At 39.7% G+C, this 9813-nt stretch overlaps 1 long non-coding RNA gene across 1 annotated transcript; it reads right to left on the reverse strand.

The window, feature by feature from the left end:
* Positions 1 to 2954: 2954 nt before the first annotated feature.
* Positions 2955 to 4409, reverse strand: LOC143416999 (uncharacterized). The gene is made up of 3 exons (XR_013097235.1): positions 4074 to 4409; positions 3909 to 3989; positions 2955 to 3420 (listed from the first exon to the last, which is right to left on the reverse strand). It is a non-coding gene; the product is annotated as an uncharacterized LOC143416999 (long non-coding RNA).
* Positions 4410 to 9813: the final 5404 nt, after the last annotated feature.

A 9813-nucleotide genomic window follows, 5' to 3' on the forward strand; every position in this document is an offset into this window, starting at 1 on the left:
CAGTGGAAATAATTGAAATAATACACCACAAATGATCTAGATTAAGTTTTCTGAATGGTGTCTACAAGGTATATTTTAAATACCTTTTGTGATGTGAGAAGGAAAAAGTTCAAATCAGTAATACAGAGAAAGGTTTAGATTTGTGTTAATAAGAATTTGAAACTTATGTTTGAAGATTATGTTAGTCCATAACAAGTCCATTCTTTGAACTTTTTATGTTTATCAATAAAAAGGTGTCATGTATACACTCTGTTTCTAGAGCATTATTGCTGAGCAGGTTTCAAACACACCCAAAACCTTAAACAAATCCCCTTTAAAATAGTTTAAAGTGTAATTCTAAAGAAAAGATTTTTGTTTTAACACTGGTTTTAACCATGTGTTTGACAGCTGGTTTAGGCTTCTGATCACAGACCTACATGGCCATCATCTTTACTTCTGAAACACTCCATTTCATTTTCTTTCAACTCAATTTTTTTTTTTTGCTGCCAACAAATACATCCTTCCAGATACAAATTTCTCAGTTTCACCATCTGTATTTTTCAGACCATAAGGCGCATTAACCCTTTAAGACCTACCATAGAACCAAATCCGCCAGAGCTTATATAATATTTTTACATGCTGTGGAGCCATTTCTGGGAGCATTTCAAGTTGATATACATCAATACAACCATTATAGCCCAACTTTTAATAATATGCATTCATTAAGTGCGTAGTAACTACATAAATTGCAAAAAAGTGCAATAAACTATAAAAAATTGAAAATTGTTTTTGTTTTTTTTTAAATATATTTGTAGTTAGAGAAATTTAAGAGGCTTATCCCTCAAAACTGTAAATACAAAAAAGTTGCACAAAATAGTTTCCCACCACAGGAAATTTATTTTGAGTTTCTTCATAGTTTTATTTTTGAAATACACCAATGTTCATATAATGGCAGGAAAAATTAAAATAAATATTATAGTGCAAATTTGCAAAGAAAACAGCATATGCATCAAACTAAACTATTTCCAGCAGTGCAATATGAGTCCTAAGCATCCCAGAAACGACACAGAAAGGCATAAAGTCAAACATAACTTTTAAAAACACCAGTATAGGCTCATAAGGCCCCGATGATGAAAAACTACATTTCCGCAAAATGACTTTGTCATGGTCCTGGGTCGGTGACCCAGCGCTTTTAGTTTGTTATCATTTTCTAGTTGATGATGATGGTTTGAGTTCTATGTATTATATTCGGTCTGCCTTTGAGTCTGCGTCTCTGTCTGTCTATGGTGTCACCCCGTCTGTTTGTGAAGCTGTCTGTTTAGTTCTGTGTCTTGTTTGGTTCCCCGTGTCTGAGTTTCCTGTTTTATTGTGAAGGTCTCTGTCTGATGTGAGTGTGTTCAGTTTACGTTTCCCCTGTCCCGTCAGCTCTGATTCCTCCCAGCTGTGTTGCCCTCCTGTCTCTCATCCCCTGATTACTGGTCTGTGTATTTAAGCCCTGTGTGTTCTCCTGCCTGTTGCCGGTTCGTCTGTGTTACTTGGTGTCCTGCTCGTCATCTGCCTCTCGTCCCTTTGTCGTATGCTCCCAGGTCTGTTATTTTAGTTTTCCCAGTTTAGGTGTTTTCAGTAGTGATGGTGAGATGAAGCCTCATGATGAACTGAAGCTTCCCATCCAACTGGTCGACTCATGGTTCGAAGCATTGTGATGATTCATTTGCTCTACTGCGCCATCAAGTGGACAATTCAAGTGAAACGGGCTCAATGATTATAATGATGTGATGTGTAAACCTCTAAACTGAATAAATAAATTGTTTTTTATGGTTATTTATCCCGAATATTGTCTCAGTATGTCTGATACAAAAGAGAAAGTGGAAACTATCAGTACACAGTTTTTGGGATGATTGTGTAACTGCGTAATCATGCTTATGTACATCTCAATAATGACACAAACTAGTGTTCAAGTTGAATGAATAAAGGAATTACTATTGTTCATGACACCAATAACTGAACTCTAAATATTAGTTATATTTAATATTATACTAATTTTATATTATATTAATTGAATTAATGTTTGTGTATAATAAATTGGCAGCTTAACACAGGAATGTACATGGAAACAAAAAGGGAGGGAGTTGTGATGTGAATGTGCTTGTGACTTTATAACAGTGCTCATGGGGGAATCAGCTGTGTTTTGCTGCCCATTTTATTTCGAATCTGGCGCGAACCGGTGAACCAGTTCCCGAATCAGTCACGTGGTACGGACTGCCCGCGAGGCCTCGAACGTCACTGCATACGTAATCAACGCAAGCCTCGATACACGCTTCAGAAAAACGCCCCCGCGATTACCCGACGCACGATTCGAAGCTTCGACACACAGGACACATCACTAGTTTTCAGTTATTTGTCATGCCCCACTGCTTGTTTGCCACTACACCTTGTAAATAAACTTCACTAGCATTTTCATCCACTGATTGCATCTTGGGTCCTCCTTCCTCCACACCACACGGCTCGCCTTACCAGCCGTGACAGACGTCACTTCCAGTTTCTGGCAGGTCATGGCGGACATGCGATAGTTCGTGCTGATGGACGTAGGAAGTGTTACAAACGGCTGATCGGATCGGCAAAACGTGCTTCTGGAACATTTTTTTGTTGCTTCAAGGGCTTTTTATGTTGTTTTTTCAAACCTATATATGGAAGGAAACTGTGACCTAGGACAAGCTGATGGCAGAAGGTGTAAGTACACCTCCTCCGGTTTCATATGCAAAAAATATTATTGCGCTAGCTTACGTGGTTGCAGTGCTACTGGGATTTAAAAATAGTTATGCAAAATGGAGCATGCCCGCTCCGACCGGCTTTGAAGGGTTAAGCAAAGCAAAGCAGTCAGATAAGTCAAACTTCACTCAATTCATTCTTCTTGCTTCATCTACTTCCGTACAATTGATTCATTAATGTTGAATTCTCGGGCAGCTTTATGAAAGCTTTATGTAACCAACTTTAAGGTATAAAGGTGAATTACAGTGCAATAATTACTCGGGCTCGTAATAAGACCCTGGCCAGAATCAGAAGACACCAAATTCGTATGGAGCCAAAGTATTGAGCAGCAATAATGATCTGGAAACAAGGTTAACTTTTGAGTAGCCACTCTTGTATTGTTACAAAGTATAACAGGTATTTGTCCAATTTATACAGATAAAATATAAAATAAAATAAATAGTGTGCACACTCAAACAAAATAAAAGTACTCGTTGGGGCCCTTTAAGAATTTAGAGTTAAGCTGGCGATAGCCAACTTCAAAGGTCCTTGTGAGTGTAACTGGAATGTATGAGTGTGTGGTGTGTATCTTCTTTGGGGTAGATCGTCCTCAAAGTGGTTGGCTCGCCATCTATCACGACCGGAATATCGTCCTGGTCCTTGGACTTTTTCGTCCTCTCCAAAAAACCTGACCTATAATCCAGGTCATAAAATGTATATTCTAATCAGTCTTTCCCAGATGCATTGTTTTAGGTTAAAATACAAAATCAAAATATTGCATCACCTCACATTCATTGCATCGACATCTTAAATCTTATCAAATCTCACAGTTCTGTTGTACAACATTCAATTTTCAAGCATATCAAATATGAGAACTAAACATTTAAGTTGATCAAATATTTCTCTATTCATGTAAACATTAATTAAACAATGCTTATGGTAAGTAACCATTGACATTCAAAATACAATACACCATAACAAATTCAGAACTATGTGCAAATAAGCAACAAAATATACATGCGAGTTCAGTTCAGAGGCATTAAAGCGGTGTGCTTAATTTCTCCACACTATAGGCCTATTCGTGAGAGAGAAATGCACTAAAAATTACCCTCTAGCTTACTTTAAACTCACAGTGAACTGACAAAAATTAGCTTTAGAGCAGCTAAGAACATGTTGCTCACCGTTGCTCTGTTTCACAAATGCCCAACACACACTGGCGTTGGAATTGCAGCAGCTCTCCGGATGAAAGGTGAGTGGTTAGCCTGTGAGACACCGAGCTAGCATTAGCATGATCGCGACGGTAAGTCTCTACAAGTTTTTTTTCATCAGAATAACATTCGTCTTACCGACGTTGCCTCTCTCCTTCATCCAGCCACTCAACTCCGGACTTCCAGCAGGTAAGTAGGCTGGCTTTCCTTCCTCTCAATCCTGAGTTTTTCCTCTCTTTTGTCCGTGGATTTCTCGGTTTGAGTAGCAGATGCCTCCACTCCTCTTGCAGAGATGAGAAAACCCGGGAGCACCATGCACCTTCACCTCACTTCCTGGCTGACAGGGTCAATGCGGCCTGGGTAGGCTCTGATTGGTCGCTGAGCGAGGTGCATTCAATGGTCATAGGAAATATGACGTTTTGCTGATGTAGACAGTTAATATAAAAGAGAATAAATATGATTTTTCTCATCTGGGCTACATTTATATGCATTTATATTAAGTTAATGAAACAATAAATTGAGAATTATATTAGTGATAAAGTGAAGATCAATCTCTGCTAATCATTTCAATCAAGTAAACTTCAAAATAAAACTGTGAGAGTCAGTGTCATCATATCAGTAGCTGCATTTGATTCAAAAAACAGACATTTCCCTGAGTTTATGTAATTCAACACATACAGAAAACAATTTACCTAATAAAGAGATTTTACATTGTTGAACAAAATGTCATTTGAGGTGATAACATATTAAATGACAACCAGTGTTTGGTAAGTTACGTTAAATTTATTAACGAGTTACATTACTAGTTACTTCTGTCAAAAGTAACTCAGTTACTTTAAGTTACTCGTTACCTTCAAAGGAACTAGTTACTAAGGAAAGTAACTCTGATTTTACTCAGAATTCTCTTGTTAATGTGTTGCTTCTGGATACCCACCAAGATTGCCAGTCTTCTAGCTTGTTTACTTGCCACAAGTGCACTGTCCCACCTACCAACAGAAAGGAAAAAATAATGTGGATATTTCCAGGAGAGAAATCCCATGCCTGGACCGTCCTTGACCAATGCCATGATTCTAGCCTACGAGAATAGCCGCCCCAGGCTATTCTCGTAGAGTTGGGAGTTGGGAGTTCTCAAGAGTTGGGAGTTCGCCTTGCAATCGGAAGGTTTCGATTCGAGCCCTTGGTCAAGACACTTCACCCGTTGCCTACTGGTAGTGGTCAGAGTAGTGATGTGATGTTCTGTATCGAGGATTCAAAGCTTGTGTCGAGTAATTTAGCGGGCGTTTCTGTGATGTGCGTATCGAGGCTTGTTTCATTTATGGGAGGAGCTGAAAATGATGACCCTTCAACCCCCTAGACTAGCCAGGGGATGTAACATAAATTGGGGATAGAGAAGGAGGAGCCAAGATGGTAATTTTAGAAGGTTTATTTAATGCTGGTGATGAGATTTGGGTTCAGACTGAGGTATAACATAAGGGAGAGCCAAGGCCAACATAACAAACAAAACATCCCTGACGTAATAATAAAATGCATCGGTTAAAACACTCGACTTCAGGTACACGATGCCCAACTGGAAACACTTCAGAAAACCGAGATTCACAGAAGTTACAGAAAATGTTAAATTTTTGTGATTTATATTGTTATCGGACAATAGATGTTTTATATCGGGATATGAGATTTTGGTCATATCGCACAGCCCTAGTAGTTACTATGGACTTAATGCATACATATATTAAAATTTGAGCTATAAAAGTTGTATTGATTTATGGCAACTTGAAATGCTCCCCAAAATGGCACTACAGCATGTAAAAATATAAAGATAAGCTGTGGCGGACTTTGGTTCTATGGTAGTTCTTAAAGGGTTAACATAAAACTGTTGTCGGAACCATACTGAATTCCACCAGAGAAACACACACACACACACACACACACACATATGAAGAGAGAGAGTATGCATAGCATGCAAACAGCTACCAAACAGCCATCATAATACGTCATACAATGAGAACAGGACAAATCAACAATTGACAATGACTAATTAATATTAAAATCTGTAACATAAGGTATTGTTTGGAGTTTAGTCTGTTACTGTTACTATCAGGAACTTTTACTCGTGCACCATAGAGAGCATCCTGACGGGAAACATCTTAACCTGGTTCGGGAGCAGCACCATGCTAGACAGATGAGCTCTACAGAGGGTTGAGCGCACCATCCACTCCGAGCTCACTGACCTGCACTCAATCTACAGCAGGCGGTGCTGGACCAAGGCCAGGAAGATGGTGAAGGACCTCAGCCATCCCAACAACAGACTGTTCTCTCTGTTGAGGTCAGGAAAGCGATTCCGCTCCCTGAAGACCAACACAGAGAGACTGAGGAGGAGCTTCTTCCCGCAGGCGATACGGTCTCTCAATCACAAACACACCACCACACAGTACTGACCCACACATATAGTTCTTACACACACACTGGACATTCTGGACATTGTTATCACTTAAATCACTTTAAGCATATTTGCACTGCACAAGACATAATGTGGATCGCACAACACTGGTCACTATATTCTTCATTCCCAGTTAATACTTGTACAGCTGCTGTTATTGTGTGCGTGTGTATATATATATATATATATATATATATATATATATATATATATATATATATATATATATATATATATACATATATATATATATATATACATATATATATATATGTTGTTCCCGGGATCTGCTCCAGCAGATCCCGGGAACAACATCGGAGATCTCTGTCCAGAAGAGCGCAGTCCTGGGAACAGCTAAGATACTGCGCAGGACCCTCAAGCTCCCAGGCCTCTGGTAGAGGACCCGAGCTTGAAGGATAAACCGCCCGCAGGGGCGTGCTGGGTGTTTTTTTTATATATATATATATATATATATATATATATATATATATATATATATGTATATATATATGTATATATATACATTTATATTTCTTCATACATTCTTATATAGTTCTATATTGTGTATTTTGTTGTACAGTTATTTTATTTTCAACTTTAATTTATATATTTTATCTTATTCTTTCCCAGTTAAATTTACCCTTCATTCTAATTTGTGTTGTACAGTTATTTCATTTTTAACCTTAGTTTTTTTATATTTTATTCCTTCCTAGTTAAATTTACCCCTTTTAATTTTTCATATTTATTTCCTATCTTATTCATAGCCCTTTCCTTTTTTTTTTCTTTAGGTCACGAGCAGTTGTCTACGCATTTCACTGCATATCGTACTGTGTATGACTGTGTATGTGACAAATAAAAATTTGAATTTGAATTTATCTTTACCATTTCTTCTTGGAGCAACTGTAAGCCACATAATTTCCTTAGGGAATAATAAAGTATTCTGATTCAGATTTTTTCAGGATGACCTGCCATTATCCAATGACACATCTGCTTACCTGTATCTTTTGCTCGTTTCTCCTCCTCTTCTTTTCTCTTTTTTTCTAAACTGAGCACCTGATGGCTTTCAACTTTTCTTGTCCATCTTACATTGGTTTTAATGTTGCACTCCAGTATGAGCACCCACTCCCCAACCCGAGGATCACCACAACATAACCTAATAGATCTACACCTTAGTTCACAGATTAACTTTGTCTAAGGTTTATTTCTGGGATTTTGCACTACCCAGGATTCAAATCATGAATACATAATGGTACGTCATACAATGAGAACAAGGATAGACACGTTGTCCAGATTGGTAAGTGCCTCTCTATATATCACACTCTTTTTTAGGTGTACTTTACACTTTAGATAAAGAGCAACGCAGCTTGGCAGACATGTATTGGGTTAAACTTGTACATGTGTACAGTAACTGTCTGAATTGCTCAGTAGAGTACGCAAACAAAGACAACCTCACAAAGTCTGCTTTCTGATGAGTAAATTGGTGCTCGGTCCACAGAGATTGTAACTGGCTTATATAAAAATGCATGTTTGTGTTTTCAGATGAATTTGTCTGATCAAAAGTACAATTTAAATAGATGACAAAAACAACAACAAAAGCCCAGGAGGGATTGAGCACGTTCAGGGACAAGGTGTTGTTATGATTTCATAGTTTTACTGGAGTTTTATTTTGTGTATGGGATGAAGCGTGTTGTGGGATTTCTCTAGGGATGGGTACCGGTATCCGGTGCCATGACGGCACCGGTTCTAACATAAACGGTAGTAACCAGACAGAAAAGCAGCGCACATTTCGGTGCTTTATTTCGGTGCTTTTTTTTCCTGAGCTGTGATACACTTTAGATTCTAGCCAATCATTTTATGTTTCCGAGGATAGTAGGCGGGGCCAGGTACGTACGTTCTTTTAGAGCAGAGCTACAGATTAAAAATGCCCAAGGCGAAGCGGTCAAAAGTCTGGCTGTACTTCACAGCAAAAGATGCAAACTCAGCAGCAACAAGTGCTTTAAGCTGATACTGTGATACTGTCAAAGGAGGTAACATCTCAAATCCGATGAAACACCTGGCGACGTATAGCGTTTTTTTGTTTTTTAAAAGCCGAGAAATGCGCCATATTTGATAGCTTGCTGTGAGACCTCACACCGAGCACATCTACTGCGGGTGTGGTGCCTGTTATCGGACCCGGAGTTAGCAACATCCCCCAAAAACACGAAGAGGAGAGTCCTGGCCCCTAGCCCTGCCAGTGTAGCAGAAATGATGAGGATGATGATGCAGCAGCCGTTCTTCTCTGCGTGAGTAGCTTAATGTTGTTCGTGCGTAATTTACGCTGAGTAGGCTAACCACGTTATTACATTAATGCATGTAAGGTGAACTAGCAAACATCATCATAGCTACATGCGGCTGTCTTCTTGTTTGATGGCAGATGCTCCCTTCACCCTGGCCAAAAAGGCTAAAATGACCAAAGAAAAAGTGGAAAACAGCTGAACATGAGAGGTTTTTGGACAAAGTTTTTGTTTTTTCATTGGTTAAGCACTGTTTCCAGCCAAGAGTGATACCATATATGCCCCATAGCTGCAGAAAAGGCTAACATTGTTATCTTTTTACAAAAAAACAGCTGAACATGAGAGGTTTTTGGACCAATTTTGTGTTTTTTCCATTCTTAAAGCACCGGTTTGAGCACCATTTAAGCACCGGCACTGTTTCAAAAGTACCGGTTTGGCACCGGTATCGGATAAAACCTAAACGATACCCATCCCTAGATTTCTCTTTAGTGTATTGTCCTTTAATGTATTGTCTTGATGAAATTCTTTCATGTTACTGAGTTTAGCATGTCTGGTTCACACCTCATTTATGCCGGGAAATAGATGGTGAGAAACTGGTGAATGTCTTCCAGGAGATGGAAGCTCACACAGGAAGGCTTGACCCCTGAGTGGGGGACATTCTGTGATCTGCGTAGGGTAAGCGATGAGAAGGAATGTTTGAAAATGTGGATGAGGGAAGCAGAAAGGAGGGAAAATGAAGCAGCTCTGAAAGAATTACCTAGAGAAGTGCGTGGAAGACGCACAGTGTGCCTCCGCGCTTCTTCCACCTTCGTATAACACGGAGAACAAAACATCATTTCCCTGTTCACGCACTCTCTGTGCTTCTCCTTGTGCCCCAGTACAAGCTGTTTTGCAGGGCCTGAAAGCCGATGCAGACCTGGACTCCTTTCCCTCCCCATCCCGCTCTGCACCACACACCTCACCACCAGAGGATGCCAGTGCCAGTTCCGCGACTGAGGAGCGGCAGCCCCGCCAGGAGGAAGCGGAGAGAATGACACTCAGATCCGACACAGGGCCGAGAGAGGCCCTCCAAGCGCTCAGTCACACGGAGCGCGTCGCGAGCTGAAGCGAAGAAAGAGAAAATACAGAAACGGAGAGATGTGAGAGGAAAGTGCAGAAGTAAGGACAG

The sequence above is a fragment of the Maylandia zebra genome, linkage group LG3 (genome assembly GCF_041146795.1).
Source record: "Maylandia zebra isolate NMK-2024a linkage group LG3, Mzebra_GT3a, whole genome shotgun sequence".
NCBI lineage: Eukaryota > Metazoa > Chordata > Actinopteri > Cichliformes > Cichlidae > Maylandia > Maylandia zebra.